Raw genomic sequence first — 18,340 nt, 5'->3', positions numbered from 1 at the left:
TGACTGCTCCAGGTAGGCCTCGAACCCACAACCCAGTGGTGTTTTTTTTAATTTTTATTTAAACATATTTGATTTCATTAATAACAGATTTTTCATTATTTGTAAATTTTACAAAAATTTGGTAACTTTGGCATCCTTCAAACATAGGTGTCAACTTCTGAAACCTCCAATGAGGAGATCTCCCTCATTCCACATTTCCAAAGAGGGAGAAAGTGCGTGAAATGTGACTGAAACTGCTTTGCTCAATTTATCTTTCCCTTTTTTTGTATCAAAATACAATGTAGCTCCATAAAGCACACATTTGATTCAGACACACCTGTTATGATCATTACACACACACTGCAGAGACCATTTGATCACAGGATGTAGATTTGGGTTTGTGTGCGGTTGGACTTATATATGATGGAGTTTCGAGGGATTGGCAAATTTTGGTCAAAACGAGGGAGTCTTTTGGAAAGAAATTAAGGCGGTCATTATAAAAACTAGCATTTAAAATATTCACAGAGAATCCCATCAAACCTCCCTTTGGGAGTTTAACTGTACTCACTTGTTATAAGAAGCAAACTACGTTCCGAAACAGATCTCGACAGTAAGAAGATTGCTGTCGACAGATCTGGGTTAACAAGAAGCTTGAGGAGATCCCAAGTATCCTCTCAATCACAGACCAGAGAAATATGATAGGATATAAATTACCTAAACTTCGAGAGACAAGAACTTTATAAACCCTGGGAAAGTTGTCGCCATATTAGCAGGATAAAATGACATATCTTCAGGTTCAGAAACCAGTTTTTTTTCTGTTCTTGTTCGTTCTATAAGAATATAGATTATGTTCGCGGTTTACAAGGGTTGGCGTGACAGGAGAGGATTACACCATACTTACGGAAAGAAAAGATGATATCTGACGTAACACAAACCTAAGAAGACAAGGATTAATTCTTGCACGCGACAAAACTTCATTTAATTACGCACTGGAGAAATGAACGGGATGACAAATACGGAGATAATTTGAAAGAGATGGGAAACGTATATACATAAACAGTACGGAATTTTGTTTATCTTGGTGGCGCATTATAACTACCAGGCTAGCCTTAGATTTGTTTTCGTCACATGTAATACCCATAACACTGACTCTAATCCTGAAATGAATTTAATCACACTTCCTTGTTTGCTTTTTAGTCCGATTATTTGTATAATGTCAAATTTTCCCCACCATGTCCTGAGTGCATGCAGATTTAAAAGTCGCATGAACCTAGGAAATGAAAAGTACAAATTGAACAGAGGCATATAAGCCACATACTGTACTATAAAATGCATTTCTAAAAGTTTTGAAACCTTTTTCAGTTGTTTAAAAAGCTTCATTCTGATATTTTGTTGTGTAAATTTTGGTGGAATGAAATTTTAACGTACCATCAGACTATTGTTGGAACTGATTACTTTGCTGGGTTTTCTTGAAAAGCTCCCAACAATCTTAGCTTTTGTTGCTTCGAGCCGCTATAAAAATCTATCTGAGAAGTTCCTTAGCGCACAGAGCGGAAGTCTATGTGACAAGAATACACATGATACACTTGTCCAATGGGCCAAGATTTCAATTGAACAGACGATTTAAAAATCTTTATCGGTACAAAGCTTGAAATCAAATCGAAACCCCCGAGCCCATGGTGATGTGATATATATAGAAATTAGTTTCTCATTAGTATTCGCCTTTTACGATGTTATAATGGAATGATTCAGTACAACAGGACAGGTTTATTTTCCCCAAATCTCAATTTTATTTGTAGTCAATATGCGACTTACTGTTTTACAACCCTGTGTTCTACAGCGGTTTGACGCAGCGTAATAGGGAAGTTAAAATGATTCTAAGTTCAGTCACATGGTAAAATGTATTCATATTTGTCTCGTTTTGGGTCTGTGTGTACTTTGCAGGTGCAGTTCACACACAAAATACTGACTCCGTAACAAGGAGATAAGTGGGGTGAAAGACCTAAGGCAGCACGAAACTTTGGATAAAATCCTAAAGTGGCTTAGTGTTCTATTTCTACTTTGACAATCAATTTCACTGGAGTGCTTGACGCTATGTAAACTGGCAAACAGTTCATGGCAGGACGGACCAGGTGGTGCCACCTAAGGTGTCCTGTCGATGATGTTCTGGGCAGAGATTTTTTTTTCTCCCTCTCAAGATACAAATGACTTTAAAGGTTGCAAGCGCAAATATTGGGCGACATTTACCAAATTAATTTGTCCTTGTTAACAAACGCTGTGAAGACCGTACAATTCTTAATTACATTGTACTTCCCGTCTAACTTAACGTGTCAATTATGCCACACCTGTTTTTATTTACATTATTCTGGGAGTTACGATATAATCGTATTGTATGTCGCAACAGTGCAGTAAAACCAGTGTTTTCAAGACTGGAAATGAAGACGTGAAGTGGGATGGCATTGTGATAGAAAAGACGGCCATAAGGTTTCACCGTATAATGACTCCAGATGGGAGCCGTCTTCTACGAGGAAACATCAGGGTTCCTATAGGGTCAAACTCTTATATAATTCACACTTATCATAAATGCATGATCAACCAAGAAAAGTTAATTCTTCCACCGATTGGACCCACTCAACACACAATCTTTCTCTGAACACATTCACCATGATGATAAGACGCCGGCAGACCTCCGACTTCGTCTGCCACTGTCTGGAGTTTTACTGCGATCCGTCCCTCAACTAACCAAATCACGAAGCATTGAATATGGCACCTAATGGAGCAGATAAATTCATCATGGTTATACTACGCAATCAAATCAACATCGATAACACACATAAAACTTATACAAGATACAGTTTTACGTATATAACTAATTTTATTTGCTACTTTCATGGTTTTTATCTACATCCCGTTTTATAATATGCTTGAGCATGCTTGTATTTTATGCAGACCATATTTGTTCTTATTGTGTCTGTCTGTGCGTCTGACGGTCTAGGTCTGATACGGTATGTATGGAAGTGAGAAACATGTGTCACCGGATCAATTAATACACATAGATATACGCTATAAGCTGCACATATGCTACCATAATTACCATCAGAAATCCTCATTGTCATCTTTTGTCGACAAATTAACCATGTTTTCTAAGTGACAAAGCATTGCTCAGCATTGATCCTTTCCCCTCCCCCCTGAACTGTATTTTCCTATGAGGTTTACATTGTTAGTTTGTATTTTACCCCCTATTAACGGCTATGATCATTTAAGGACGAGCCAGGTTTTGATGGTGAAGGAGAAACGGAGTACCTGGAGTTTGTTTGTTTGTTTGTTTGTTTGGGGCTAACAGCCAGCTTCCGGTCATATGAGGACGGGGGTACCTTGAGAAAAACCACCAACTTGTGGCCAGTACCTTGAACTGCCTCAGGTATGGGCATCAAACCTGCAAGTCAGTGTTGGAGGTTTAGTGATTGTAGACAGTCAGAACCACTGCGGCCCACTGCGGCCCCTTCTCTGACGTTTTAGAACTATCATTACTAAAACCAAATTTCAAGACAGACAAAAAAGGAACTTCTCTTGATTAATGATGCTGTAGAATGGAATTGTATAACAACCTTTGATATATTGATAGATTTGCTTTAGATTTGTTTTACCACCAAAAAAAGCATCGACAAAAAAATCAAGGTTATTGCAATCTAGATCGTTAAACTTCCAATCCATACTTATTATGTACCTATGAGGATAAGTTCTTTTGTAAATCAGATATCAAATAAGTAATTTACAAAAGGCCAATAACACAGAACCTATAGGCTTGATATGACAGACAGATCAATGTATGGAGTCTTTATTGGTACAAAGGGCGTTAACTCTGTAAAACACAGGTGTGATGTTTAAGAGGACGCTATCTAAAGATGGTATCTAAATCCTCCACTGGACTATATTATGGAACCAGGTAATGGTTGACTTTTTTGGTTCATGGCCATTTTTTTTTTTCAAATATCTTTCAAAAGCAATTATTTGGGGACATTGTTGATCCCATCCTTAAACCAATATTTAAATTCCATTGTAGTTCCAGGAACAAAAACTGTGAAAACTTGATTCCCAATAAATTAAACTGCAATAGAAGTTTAAAACCCCTTTGCCAAAAATAATTCATTGCTGAGAAAATTGATCAAAATCAACTGGCTAGAATAGAAATAAAAGTGCTTCGACAACAGTGAGTGTATTATAAATCACACATGGCTCCAGAGAACGGTACAACATAATATCCTATACCATGGCAGTGATCTGTGCTATTGACACTAATGACATTTTACTAATCTTATAAAGATATGATATAAATGTGAAACATGTCGCCTAGTACATCAGTCGTGATTCAGTTAGCTGCTAACTTAATACCTTCGGGAGATGATATACCTTACTGAAACACTCAAAAGTCTGTCTTTGTGTTCTCTGTACTCCGTGTGAATATGATATTCAAACAGTAGTTCATTTCAAACCTTGATTTCTATTGTATATTCTGTCCACACTCGAATCATATTTAGAATACTGACTGGTACCTTAATGAGGGAAAATTATTCATATTTTGAGATCAACAGCTGTCTTTCAAAAATTGCATCTGCTATCACAGTTCACCAGGGTCCGCCCACTTGTATAAAACATCTCAACTCTTGAGATTTCCTCAAGTCTAAGATTTCCCATAGACAATACATTGCTTGCGATTTTCCTTAACTTTGAGATGTTTTTACAAGTGGGGCCTGGATGCTATGATTGAGAACTCCTAAGTTTGTAAATTCACTGTATATTCAATTTAAAATACATTTTGGTTAACAGTTTAAACATTTATCAAAATGAACATGAAGAGAGAGGATTTGTTTACCAAGACATCAATATAAAACAAATAAAAAAGAAACTTCATAATACATTTTTCAGTGTAAACCCTGCCAAATTCTATGAGTACAGCATAAAAACTCTTCTCATGGTTAGCTTGTGGTCATTTTATTGAAATAGCACTTAAATATCCTTTCAATGAACTAGGATGTGAAATTTCAGCAGTATTCTGTCCAAATTTACCAGTTTTATGTTTTGACATTGGCTTGTTATAGATTTACCATCCAGTATAATGAAAGTATTCTAAATCGGCCCCCTAATGCACCACATGACTACCAAATTGCAAGACTTTTGTTCCACCTGATATCTCTGTATACGACGTATCATGTGATGAGCCCATAGAAAGCTTGGCTTACATAATGCTCTACCCCAGGCAGCTGGTATTGGATCATTCGTTATATAGAGAATTCTTTTTATCTGGAATTAACTCGGTTCAAACCTATCATAAACCATCACATGACACAAAAGTTAGGTATTTTTTCCATCTTTATGTGAAATTCTTTGTTTACCTTTAATACTGTGTTCAGTCTACAGAATTTAATGTGTGAGAATTTTACAGAAACACATTTCAGATTACCTTCTCAATCTTGATATTTTATACATCATGAATAAGAAGAGATTTTCTCTGAGATAAGAATTTAAAGTAAATCGATGTTAAAATATATGTTTATATATATATATGGGCAAACAAATCAGTGTCTGGAGCTATAGGTAATTGCATGTAAATGATGTATGTCCCAATATCCCACGATTTTCTCAATCTTGTTTTTATCATATATCATTTCATTCTTTATTAAACTTTCAAAAATCATATTTATCATTATTCATAATGGATACAACAATTTAAGGTCGGATACAGATTCTGCTGGATCGAAGCAGTTCTGGAGTTGACTTAGAACACACAACTTTGCCTGACTTCGCTTGAAGGGTTGCATGTGCAAGAATTCAGGGGAACACATTATTTCGACACAATGGGAATACCAACGGACAGTCCAGACTACAAGTTCAAACGTTTCATGATAAAGTGTTATGACAAGATAATGTAACATCTATGTTTCCCCAAATGACAGATATTTATTGCATGTTGTCTCCCATTTTTCGCTCAAAACGCAGACCTATTTGCCCCTAAGGATCGTGTGCAAAATGCCTTCCTGTTTGTGGCTTAAAATTAATTGCATTTCATTGAGATGAACAAGACTGGATTAACTATACAAACTTGAATGGCGGGATCTCAAAGACCTTGAACTCACCCATTGATTAAGTTAGAATCTTATCACATTTCGCATACCCTGCAATTTTTTTGTTCATTGATTCTCCGTAAAGTTTTAGAAGACGCTTCATAGGACGCTTTTGTTCTCCATCCTGTGTTATGAACACACAAAATCTAGCCTTCCTGAAAAATTTGGCAGAATTCCCCCACGTTATTTCCTTCATTGATCCAACGCGTCAGAATCTATCAAAGCCACGCACTGTTTTGCTTCATCTTCAGACTCATGGTACACAGCACACGGAATCTAACCCCTCCAAACACGGTTGAATAGTGATAGTAGTGATATGGACAGATAACATTCTCAGCATCCGGAGCAAAATCATAAAAACTAAATTGACAGCTGATTAAAGATCTCCTTGGAAGAAAGTGGATAAAAAAACAAGCAGTTTTCGACCCTGAATCTGAAATGAGATACGAAATAAAACAAACAAAAACTTGGGGGGAAGTTTCTGTTAAAATAAATCATCACTACCTCTGATTGTGTTTCCCTGTGTTACAAGTCCTAATCAATATTGTCATGTTGCATAACGTGGGTTGATAAAGCTGTTGTATACAGATAGCAGTACTTTACTGCTAAATTCGGGAGATGGATGTGCGAAAGTCGGCCGAACCTGGGCCATCGATTAATAATAAAACGTTGTAACGACATATTCATCCCGGTTAAATGTGGCAGCTGAAGCAGCAATGATAATTAAGTTCAAATTTTTCAAACATGGTATTTGGAGTTAGCGGCATATACTTACAATAATCTCGTTACTTGGTTGTGCAAACGCAAACAGAGAAAAAGAAATCCAGAATATTGGTTTGAAAATTGAATTTTATCGTGCAATTTTTTTATTCAGTGACGCCTAAGGCTCTGTTATTTCCGAAACTGGTGTATATATACATCTATAAGTATCCATGGTAAAAGATATCAAGAAAAAAAAATTGATAGTATTACCATTTCCCAGCCTGAGCAACCATCATAGCATCAATCGCCATAAATCAGGGACCAGCCGTAATAATTTCTGGCAAACAATAACAACTTTACTCTAGGAATTTTATATTTTCTGTCATGAAACATGCAAAACTATTTGCAAAGAACAAACAACAGAAAACGGTGAATGCCCCATTTTGTTCCATTTTCTCTGGAGTATCCGAAATGATTTGTTTGTTTATACATGAATAATGGTACACATTTAAAGTGATACGCATGCGATTCTTGCATTGCTTGAGGGTATTGTTCCAGAAACAGATCTGGTTTAAGGTAATGTTTTCACAGGCTTAAAACAGATGGCGCTTGAATTCTGACGCTTCATTTTAATATTTGTTTAACATGAAAAAGCAATTCATCCATGCCAATACATTCAACAGCAGATGTACCAACAAATCAATATATGGATCAGTTTTGTCTGCATTAAATCATTACAAAGTGTTAAAATGACAATACTTTAATCGGTATATAACGTGACCTTGGCGTTGTCAATGACCCCTACAATCCCTGTTCGTGATAATAATCAATTACTTTCATAAAACATACATGACTTTTAATAATGAAAAGATTTAAGATAAAGTCTTGATCATACGTACAGATAGGCTTCCACCGTAATTGACGTCACTCAGCTGACAATTAATCATTGAAATCAACACCAAAGAAGATTCCAAAGGTATAATTTGACACCCTGTTGTTGTTAAGGAGAGTTAGCGAAACTTCATACCACCATTTATCCCATTTAAAGTTAAAATATTTCCTGTTTTTACACATATTTTTCTCTCCAAACCAGACGTATTGAACAGTTTCTTCTAATATCACATGTTTATATTTTTTGATAACAGCAGCGTACACGAAAGGATTCTGACTGGGTTTTTTTTCTTCAAATACAAACAGAAAACATTTCAAACCAATAATTCCATCCACTGGCTAGCCAGTGATAAAACAATATCTATACAATTGAATTAAGATCTTGTTTCGAGGTCTGACATATTAAAGGACCAGACCCTTATAACCTACCACCTATTAATTGGGGTTCAAATGCTGCAAATATCAAGACTTCCCTAGGATAATCTTTTTATTTACAGATTTCCATTATGTTAATATTTCATCAAATTTACAATTTTCATTAAAAGTTTAAAAACAATATCTGTGAAAAAAAAGAACTTATGAAAAATCAAATGAAAATCAATGAAGACATTATTTTTGCACAAACCTGAGAGACCTAAAATGTCATCTTTTCTTTTGAGAATTAAATTATCACATGAAAAGATTTCATTAAAACACTGGTTGATTCTTGCAAAGAAATTGTCAATTGTTTTCACAGAGAACAAAACACTCTCTTCTTTCGACAAAGCTGTCGAAAATCAAATAATCAAAATGTCCTCCAAACTCTGAGGCTGATGTACTTAAGTCATTATCTCTCTCCTTTTTTTCAGTCTTGACAGATTGAATGAAGATTAGAAGAATAAAATCAACGACTGTGAGGCACTGGATAGGAGAATAGAATGACCCTCCTGCCCTCTGTTTGATTAAATACTCTATATTCCCTTCATCCCTTCCCGTTGTAGCCAGGGGAGATGACACAGCGTTACAACTGATCCACTTCATACATTAAAAATACAAAGAAATTGTACGGTTGAAATCTCATTATTTCTCACGAAAATACAGATAAGCTTTACAAAATGGATTAAAAAAAAATGCTATAATAATAAAAAATGGAGAAACAAATTCAATTCCAAGGACATTTCCTGAAAATTTCATTTTTAAATTACGATAATGTAATATGGAAGCTAACAAAGCGTTGACTGCTGAAGGCCTATGAACAATAGCGAAGGACAGCTGTACAGCTACTCTGTATTAAACAACATTACATAAACCACACAGACAAGATATAACCATCATCATTGGATCTTAGGCATTTTGTCAAGACGGCCATCACAACGATACGGAAACACTTTAATCAGTCTTTCATGTGCGGATTAATGAAAAGTGAATCGTAGTCGATGAGTAAGACGGCATAAGGATTTTTCCAACACTATCCAAGAGTGCCAATACGGAAGACGCAGTGCTTTAAGTTGAGCTGGTCCGTGCTGGAATCTGTCATTGTCGTATATAGCTGTTAATTGAACAACCGGCAAAAGTACTTTCAAGCATGTTAATGATTATGAAGTAGTAAAATGTTCATTGTCATTCCACCCATGTACAGTATGCAATGAAGATAAATTTATAAAATTAAAATGAACTCTTTTCTTTATAGCACATCTCCTTTAGTTTTATGTACTGTATAAGGATGACTGTAAAGCCTGTTACAGCATTAATGACAAAGACGGGAGAAAGTGTTTCCGCATGTAATAACCATTGTCAATGAATATTGTTTGTCATTACACGTATAATTGTTAACGGTAATTCTCTGAATGTCTTTCCCTGCGGAGCAGCATGTTGGCTAATAGATACATCTAACATCTGAATGCTGGAGGTACATGTACTTATACAGATCTGTAATTACCAATCCCTAATATCTATATTTGTTATTGATTCCACTGACAAAGCCTTGTCAGCTTTAGTAATGTATTCACCCCTGAAGATACATTTGAACTCTTCCAACTCAGAGGTTAGAATAGTTCATTATGAAATTTCAGGGGTGAATGATTTAATCAAGGCTTGTTACTGACCACAAGACCATGCTCTCAACAAGCCCTTTCCCCCTCCAAAGTTCCCCTAGGAGGCCCTTCCCTAAAAAGCATCAACCAAATGGTCCCTCCCAAAGCACCATTCCTCAAAAGCAAGCAACCTTTCCCATACACCCTTCTTCCAAAGTAACTTTCACCAAAAAACCTATTCAAGATAAGTTCCCCTCAAACACTCCACCCGAAAGCACTCTTTACCAAGCCAACTTCCACAAACACTTACTCTAAGCTCTCCTCTAAATGTAATCCTCCCAAAGTAACCCCACACTCCCATACATTTACATATATGTCCCATCTGTCTCCAAAAGAACTCATTCTCCAAATATATATCTCTCACTAAATAATCCTCTCCCAGCAGCAATATCCTTGACCCTTTATCCTATAACTATCCCATTTTCCTAAACTTCCTTCACTTGTGTGGTATGTTTCAAGGCATTTCAGATTTTATATTATTTTAATTGATTTTAGCAATGTTTGTGTTCATTAATATATATATAAGTATAGTACAAACAGTATTTCATAAAATTTCTTCTTTGCTGCAGTTTAAACAAAAAACTGAAAAAATGGTGACTTGAAATGTATAAAATGAAACTTTGAGAGTTCTAGTATAAGCATCCATGATCACTTCAAAATGATAATGAAATTGGTACCCCACTGCCAATCCTCCAAGATGCTTAATGTAGCGTACCAGGCACCGAGTCAAAAACCAAACAAATCCAATGCTATTTTATTGGAGTTTCTTTGCATTTTCTGGAAATCCTTGAGATTGGCAATACCCCATCCCAGGTCTGAAATGGCCGCCCTGGAACTATTGCTGTCAACCAGCTGGATGGATAGCCGTAGATAATGCTTAGCAGCAGACATGACAGAAAGAAACGGGCAAAGTCTGGCTACAGTGTTTGAGTATAAGTTTCACCACTTTGTACAGGAAACTGTGTTGTTACTGGTAATCCTCCAAAAAGGTTAACATTAACACGCCCCCATACCTGTAGACATCTTAAAGATCCTTGTCCCACCACAGGCACCACAAGGTTAACATTAACACGCCCCCATACCTGTAGACATCTTAAAGATCCTTGTCCCACCGCAGGCACCACAAGGTTAACATTAACACATTAACTTTACATAAACTGTAGCCTCCCCTTAGTTCTGTTTTCTATATAAAATTGTAGCACGACTGGGACAGCTAGAACACTACTAGTTGTCAACCAGGTAGCTCAGTTCTTTAAACTGACAATAATAATAAAAGGTGGACCAGGGCCCGTATTTATGGAACCGTTCTCATGCTCAAGCATGGATTCTGTGCTCAAATCAGCTAGCTTGTAACTTGCTTAAATCATGTGACACGATAAAAATGTTTAGTGGAAACATTTTAAAACAGCTTTCTGCATGAAGTCTCCTCAAAGTTCGTCCAAATCATGGACAAAATGGACTTAATTATTTATCTTTTCATTAAAGAACTGCGAGGTATTTTTGTTTTTGCAGAAATGATTAAATCAAATTTATAGTCATACTGCAAAAGAAGTTTCCAATGTGTAGTCGGAGATTTTTGCAGTTGTATGCAATACCTTTGGGAAAAGAAATAAAGACAATTTATTTCTAATGTTGCATCAAACAATATTTTAATGGTCCATTTAATAGCTATGTTAACAATTAAATTCAATAGTTACTTTTTACAACAAAGTAATATTATCAATAATATTTCACAATAATATCCTGTATTTCACTTGTAAAGTTAATCTGAAGATGAATGTACTTGCAGGAAACCTTGTACTGCAGTGGTAAAAATGTAATTAAGATGCACAGACATGTTGAAAGCAAACTTTTTCCAACACGTAAATTTCTATTCTTTAATTTTTTTAAGAATACATTAATAAAAAGATTTGACAGGTAATTTGAAGTTCCTTAATTGATGATATCGGGAACAAAATCAATACTGAATGGATGAGCATTTAAATTTTCTGTGAATCATCTATCAAAGAGTCTTAAAAGATGTTGCTTCTGTGGTATTTATACAGCTTAACATCTTTTAAATTTATTGTTTTCAAAGCATCAAATGTATTATTTTCCCAAAACATACCACAAGAAAAGCCATTCAAAAACCTAATGGGGTGTGAAATAACAATGCATCCTTACCCAATTACCTCCCTTTATCTCCTCCGTGACCAGCTGCCAGGTCAGACTCGACCATCTAGGATATCACAACGCCCGCTAATTTGTTATGCCTAACTAACTCATAAGCCAATATAGGGACAATGGTGGGCATCGTTTTATTCCCTAATGGACCCAGTCAACTAGATGCTCAGTGTTGTGAAAACAACCATTAATTACAAAATGTCCCACTACGCCTCCCTCAGGGCAGGTTAGAATGTCTCTAACAACACACTGACCGCGAAATGGCACCCAATTTTCATAGATTTCTTGTCTTAATACTCCATGTCTGCGAAATGTTATTAAAAGTCTTTCTTCCTTTCCCCTTTTGACTGCAGAGACCAATATACCTGCAAGATGACTATAAGTCTTTTCTGCAAATCTTCCAAAACAAATCAATCAATTATTTCGTTTTTCTTTGTCTATTTTACTTCCCCTAAAAGAAGTGTTGAACTCAGCTAAATCAATTGAACGGATTATTTCAATATGAAAGTTGGGGGGGAAATAAATACAACTTGTGTCACGATCTTCCATAACCATTAAACGAAAGTCCCCTAGTTAATAGAATCAATCATTACTCTGCTACTTCAATAGATTTTGAAACATACATCATCTTTTATTGAAATGCAGGTTTGATTTAAGGATATTGTTGTTCCTATATTGATCCCAGTAACAACTGGCAGCCTGTTATTGATTCACACCACACGAATCCATCAAACATTTATATGGGTATATTGAAAACGCTTCCGGGCAAACATAGGGTACTCTGCCTACAGTACATCACAAACATGGTCTGGTAGAAAAAAAAATACACAGTCAGCTATTTAGCTAAGTAACATACCTGAGCTAGGTACAGCAGCTGTACTCAAATCAATTGCATAAAATTATGGTCCTTAACCCTTTTACCACCGTAGACCATAATTGACTCATCCAGATCAATGCATGGAAGAGTCTGCTAAACCTACATAGGGGTGAAAGTGTTCAAATTTCTGTAACATTCTTCAACTTCAGAAATTACCTAATTTATTTATTTCCTTGGGAAAACATTGCTGACTATTTGAAGAAAATTTCCTGATTTTCATTAATTCCAGCAACACTTTTCAAAGTTCAGTTCGTGAAATAGGAGCCTGCTGGATTTGGTTGAGTGCCAATGACCAGATGTCTCTCCAAAGGTAACATCCACTGATTTGCAAGATTACAGTTTATAATCCCATTCTGACTCACAGCATTTCAGAATGAGCCAATCCCCATCCAGTGACCAGGTAGTTCAGGTTACTTTGTTGGTACATCTTACTAGTTTAAAGTTTAGGTATAACATCCTGGATAGGGTCTATCATTGGTGTTCTGATACCTTAGACTATACATTTCAGATTGTCATTGTCTCAGGTCACAAATTTGAATACTAATCGAACTCTAAAGGTCAAAGGTTTGAATTCTTGCTTGACTCTCAAGGTCACAGGTTCAAATCCTAGTCTGACTTCAAGGTCACCATGCAGTTTAAGGCTTTGTCGGACTCTTGAAGTCAAAGGCTAAAAGCCTGGAATGACCCTCAAGGTCACAGGTTAGAATCCTAGGGTATATGGCCACTTGCATTTTGGACTGAATAAATCACTAGTTTTCAGGGTAGCTCATGCAGTTCATGAACCTTTTGTGTAAGAATGTTGAGGTCCCTAAGTTGTTCAAATCTTGGTCTATACTCAATGCATTCTCTTCCATCTTATTTAAAAACGTATATAACTTGTAAATGGGAAACATGAACCCTTGTTACAAGTACATGGTGGCAAATAGTTTACTCCAACATTGGTGATGTACATTATACCGGGTAAGTTTATCTTAAATGGCACGATGTTTCAAAAAGGAAGGACAATAAATATATACAGACTGCTAGGAGAAAGTATGGAGACAATCCGGCGCTAGATTTGCTACCAATGACTTCCGCACCAGTGGGGTTATAATTAATACTAGCATCATATATCAACAGAATGATTGTTCAGACATTTTTACATAACAATCAGGCTTCTTTACTCCAGACAAGTCTGTTGCTATATCAGGATTTCCGGAACAATTTTTTTTTTTTTCTATAACAGTATTTCACCTAAAACAAACCCATGTCTAAGTTGCACCCCAAATTATTCTTCATTATCATTATTATGGTTTTGACATAGCTCCAGATGCTCTTTCTGTACGTAAAGAGTGTTTTTAACAAATGAACAAATCATTTTAGCTCCAAAACCTATACGACAATGATAAATGTCATTGTATGGCAAGTAGTTTTTCTCTCTAATGTCAATGATATAAGCCCCTTAATTTTCTTGATTTTGTAAGCAAACTGCACTCCTTAGTAACATATACTCAGAGGCATTTTCAACTAAACATTTTACTGCTATTTAACCCTTTCACCACTGCAGACCAAAATGGACTCATCCATATCAATGCGTGGTAGAGTCTACTGAAGTTACATAGGGGTGTCAGTTTCTCAAAATTTGCTAGCTTTCCAAGAAATATCTAAACATTTTTTTTAAATTGTTTCTTTTCTCTTTGTGTTTAATTCCACAAAAAGGTTTTTAATTTCAACCAGCCATCCTTTTTTTTATAAACTGTGGAACATGAAATTTCAGTTATCAATTTAAAAAAAAGTTTTGAGAATATCTCCAATTTTTAATATTAATGAAATTGGCAGAAAGATGACAAGACTATCCCGATATTGAATCTTCTATAAAACTGTCAGCCCAGTGACAGAACAGTGCGTAATTATCGTGGGGTAGGAGGATAAAATCATAATGGTTCATGTTATGTCTTTTACAAATCTGATCAATTTTAAATCAATTTTTTTCCCTTCATTGTAAATATGCCTCTGTCAGGTGAGGTGCAAATTAATTTTTCAAACCTTAATTAAAAACTTCAGTCAAATGTATCAATCACAAACAAAAATGAACAGTCGATAGCGAAAGTGAGCGTGTCATCGGTGAACAAAGTCTGCCTGTGATCTTGACGAGATGGGTATTGACATTGTTAAAGTTTCACACTGAGGCATTTAATTTTCGCCATAGGAGCAAAAAAGAAATGAAAAAGAAATGAAAAGGCAATACAATGGAAGGAGAACGAAATAACTTAGGCCACAGGTGAGGGTAATCATCATAGATTTATTGTAATGCCGAAGTTTATCCACATTTTTAATCAGGTTTTGGATAAATCGGGAGCTCCTTGAGAAGGGGGTGTGGTCAGGGAGCTTTGAAAAATTCAGTATGATCAACTTACTTAACACAAAAATCCATTTCTAACTACACAATTTTTTTAACCATTTTTTCAGTTAAAGCTGAAATAACATAATTGTTTTAAATGAAAATAGATGAATCAAGATACTGATATTGAAAATAGTTGTAGAATTCAAAAATGTAGGTACAGATTAATAATTTTGATAAATTTGAAATAATCTGGAAAGCTAACAAGGCTTTTAAGATTTGTACTCTGGACCCAACATTAACAGGTTGGTGAAATGTGTATTGGACATCAACCATCTCACCTGTGTCCTACTCCCAACACCAATAAAACACCTATACCCATCCGAGTACATTAAGCTTGCGGATAACGACATCCAAGTTCCTGACACACAGGTATATAAAAGGGCCAAAATGCCACAGGTAACAACTTTGGGGCCAGGTGCTAACAGCTAGGGTGTTGACAGAAAACATTGAATTGTTTACTGTTAAAAGGTTATGTAAACAAATATGGATTGTCCATTTTATCAGAGCTATATAACCGTAAATGTACCTGTAACCATTCATAATGGAAGTACTTAACCACTATACCCCAAATCTCTAGAACGGAAACATTCAATCTCTGCTATCATTGCAGCTTAATCCCCTTATTAAAGTTATGTCAATATCCTCAGAGTGGACATTAATGAAAAATTTAATATACGTTCGGACATGCATTCAATGCCACTTACCTGTAATCAAAGTTGATAATCACCTGTCGTAGGTAAATGGGGACCAGGTAACGAAAGTTCCTTGACACAACAATTTCCACAAATTTGTTAAGTTCAAACTAACAACAACCATCCAGTATATAAACGGTTATCTTTTTTTTCTGTCACAGGACGAATGTTGAACAGTTGATCTGAACTCTTCTGATGAGTTCGTATAAATTGAATTTCACAAAAGAATACTGTCCAATTAGGTCGAGTTGAAATACAGATCACCTGGTTCAATCCACAGGTAGCTCAGTCAGGTCCTGAAAGGAGAACAAACAATTAGGGAATAGAATAGTGTAATAATTGACGGTCATTTCTGTGTGACACGCTCTAATGAGGCTACAAGGCCGATCTAGACATTTACTAAACAGTATAAAGAAAACAAAAATCGGTACCACGAAAAGACAGGGTGGTTACAAGGGTCCGACTCCGCCAGAGGTATACAGCCAATACTGAAATGTCACCACAAAGTATTGCTGTTTTCCCGCCCCAATATACATACAATATATATATATATATATATACATTGGAGAGTTGTCTTATCTGCATGGATAAAGTAATCCCCTATATTCAAACAACAGTTTAATGAAGATTACATCCTGGGGTTGTATGACAAGAGCTACGACACCGAAAAGGGACCAATCGGCTAAACAAAAACCAGATAAGGGAGGGTCTAACATGCCGACGTGTGTAACGCCACCTACCAAACGCGACATTCCGACGGTGGTGACTGTGTGCCACACTGGAGATAAATTTGTTGTGCTGGTACTCTCCATCAATAGCCTAATCAAAGCACTGTACAGCAGGACGGTAATGGCTCGCAATGTCTTATCGCTGGAGAGTATGAAAGGGAACCTGGCATAACGGCACTCGCCTCTCGGCACGTTCAACAGGACACATGTATATAGGCAATCAGCCAAAAACCCAGACCGATTGGCCATAGTATGCACCGACATTCCCTAGACAAAAAACATTGACCATCACAATCTTGGTGTTATTAAAATCATAGCTTGACGGGATGATAGACTTAAATTCAGACCCATGGCCAAAATGATCCTCCACCAACCCATTTATCATCACAAATTTGGTTTTCTCACTGTCGTGGTTTGATCTGATGATACACTTTTGAAATCATCCAGAAAAACGCGGACCAACACAGTAATGGTTTTGATACAATTATAGGTTGACCATGATAGATTTAAATTCAGAACTTACCTATTGAACAATACATTACAATCTATTTATCACATGTATTGTTAAATCTAATGCTTGACCTGTGATAAAATTTTGACGACAATAATTATTTTTCCTTATTTCTATTTGTGTGTGTACGTTGTAATATGTGTTTTTTCATGAAATTGCATTTCATTATTTTGCCTGATTTCTGTGTTACATTGATTCTGTTCATTTTAAAATTACTCTACCAGGCTGCTAAGTGTCATGAAATGTGTATAATTTATACAAATGCGGATCCGTTTCACAGTTTACACAATTTTCTTTTACTAGGTTACACCCTAAAAAACTCTCCCAATACAAAAACATGCTTGACCATCAGAACTGAAAGTGCTAAATTCAGGTCCTGATATCAAAACTTGGGCTCACGTTCCCTATCTTAAAGTGTTGACCATCACCATGCAGTTCTGCAAAGCCTCTGATTAGAGTATTAATACAAATTTTCAAAATGTAAATTTTGAAAAAAATTATAAATATTTTTTGCTTTTTTATTGTTTTCTTCAGATGATCATTCTCAATCTATCTACATGGACTTTTGTTTATCATCAGAATTTCAATACTTCAGCAGTCTTGATGATAGACTTAAAATTTAAATAAAACCTTTGATAAAAATATGGATCTTCCTTATGTGTTACATAATCCCTTAACCAAAACACTATAAGTATCACAATTAAAATCACGAATTGTTTTGGTAATGAATTTGATGAAAAACATTGGTCTTTATATTCCCTTGAAATAAAAAAACCCATCACAATCTTGATACTATCTATCACTTTCTGTCTTTGACCCCCAGACTATAAACGGCCAACATAGGCCAAGCGTTTCAAAGTCTGGTTAGCTTAACGAGGCATTATCGCAAAACTTTCAAGTCGTTTAGTTAGAAAAGATCGAATTTAAAAAATGAATTTTCATGTGAATGGAGTGAAAAAACGACTTCTTAAGGCAAGAAACAGAAAAACATTTATAAAATTGTTAAGGATTCTCAATAAGATAGGTTTTAAAATTCATCGAGAAGATCGGTTAAGCTTACTATAAAGTTTTTAACAACCAGGCTGGCTGGGTCAAAACATTATTAATCTAAAATTTAAGTCAAAACAAGGACTACAGTAACACGTATGTTTCAACCAATCAAAACCTAAACAAACATACCAATCTTATGTTCTACTTTTAGTGAGGTAATTATTCAACTG

The 18,340-nt window shown here is 35.7% G+C and overlaps 1 protein-coding gene across 1 annotated transcript in view; it reads right to left on the bottom strand.

Moving 5' to 3' along the window:
- LOC110452667 (cadherin-23-like) overlaps positions 1–18,340 on the bottom strand; it is a 236,197-nt gene that overhangs the window by 156,299 nt on the left and 61,558 nt on the right. Inside the window, exon 2 of the mRNA XM_021501316.1 lies at positions 15,894–16,177. The gene's annotated coding sequence lies outside the window, so the exon portion shown is untranslated. The remainder of the gene's footprint in view (positions 1–15,893; positions 16,178–18,340) is intronic.

This window comes from Mizuhopecten yessoensis, unplaced genomic scaffold (assembly GCF_002113885.1).
Source record: "Mizuhopecten yessoensis strain PY_sf001 unplaced genomic scaffold, ASM211388v2 scaffold6785, whole genome shotgun sequence".
In the NCBI taxonomy this organism is placed as follows: domain Eukaryota; kingdom Metazoa; phylum Mollusca; class Bivalvia; order Pectinida; family Pectinidae; genus Mizuhopecten; species Mizuhopecten yessoensis.
Note: the sequence above shows the minus strand (reverse complement) of the source record. Positions and strands in the feature narration are given on the sequence as shown.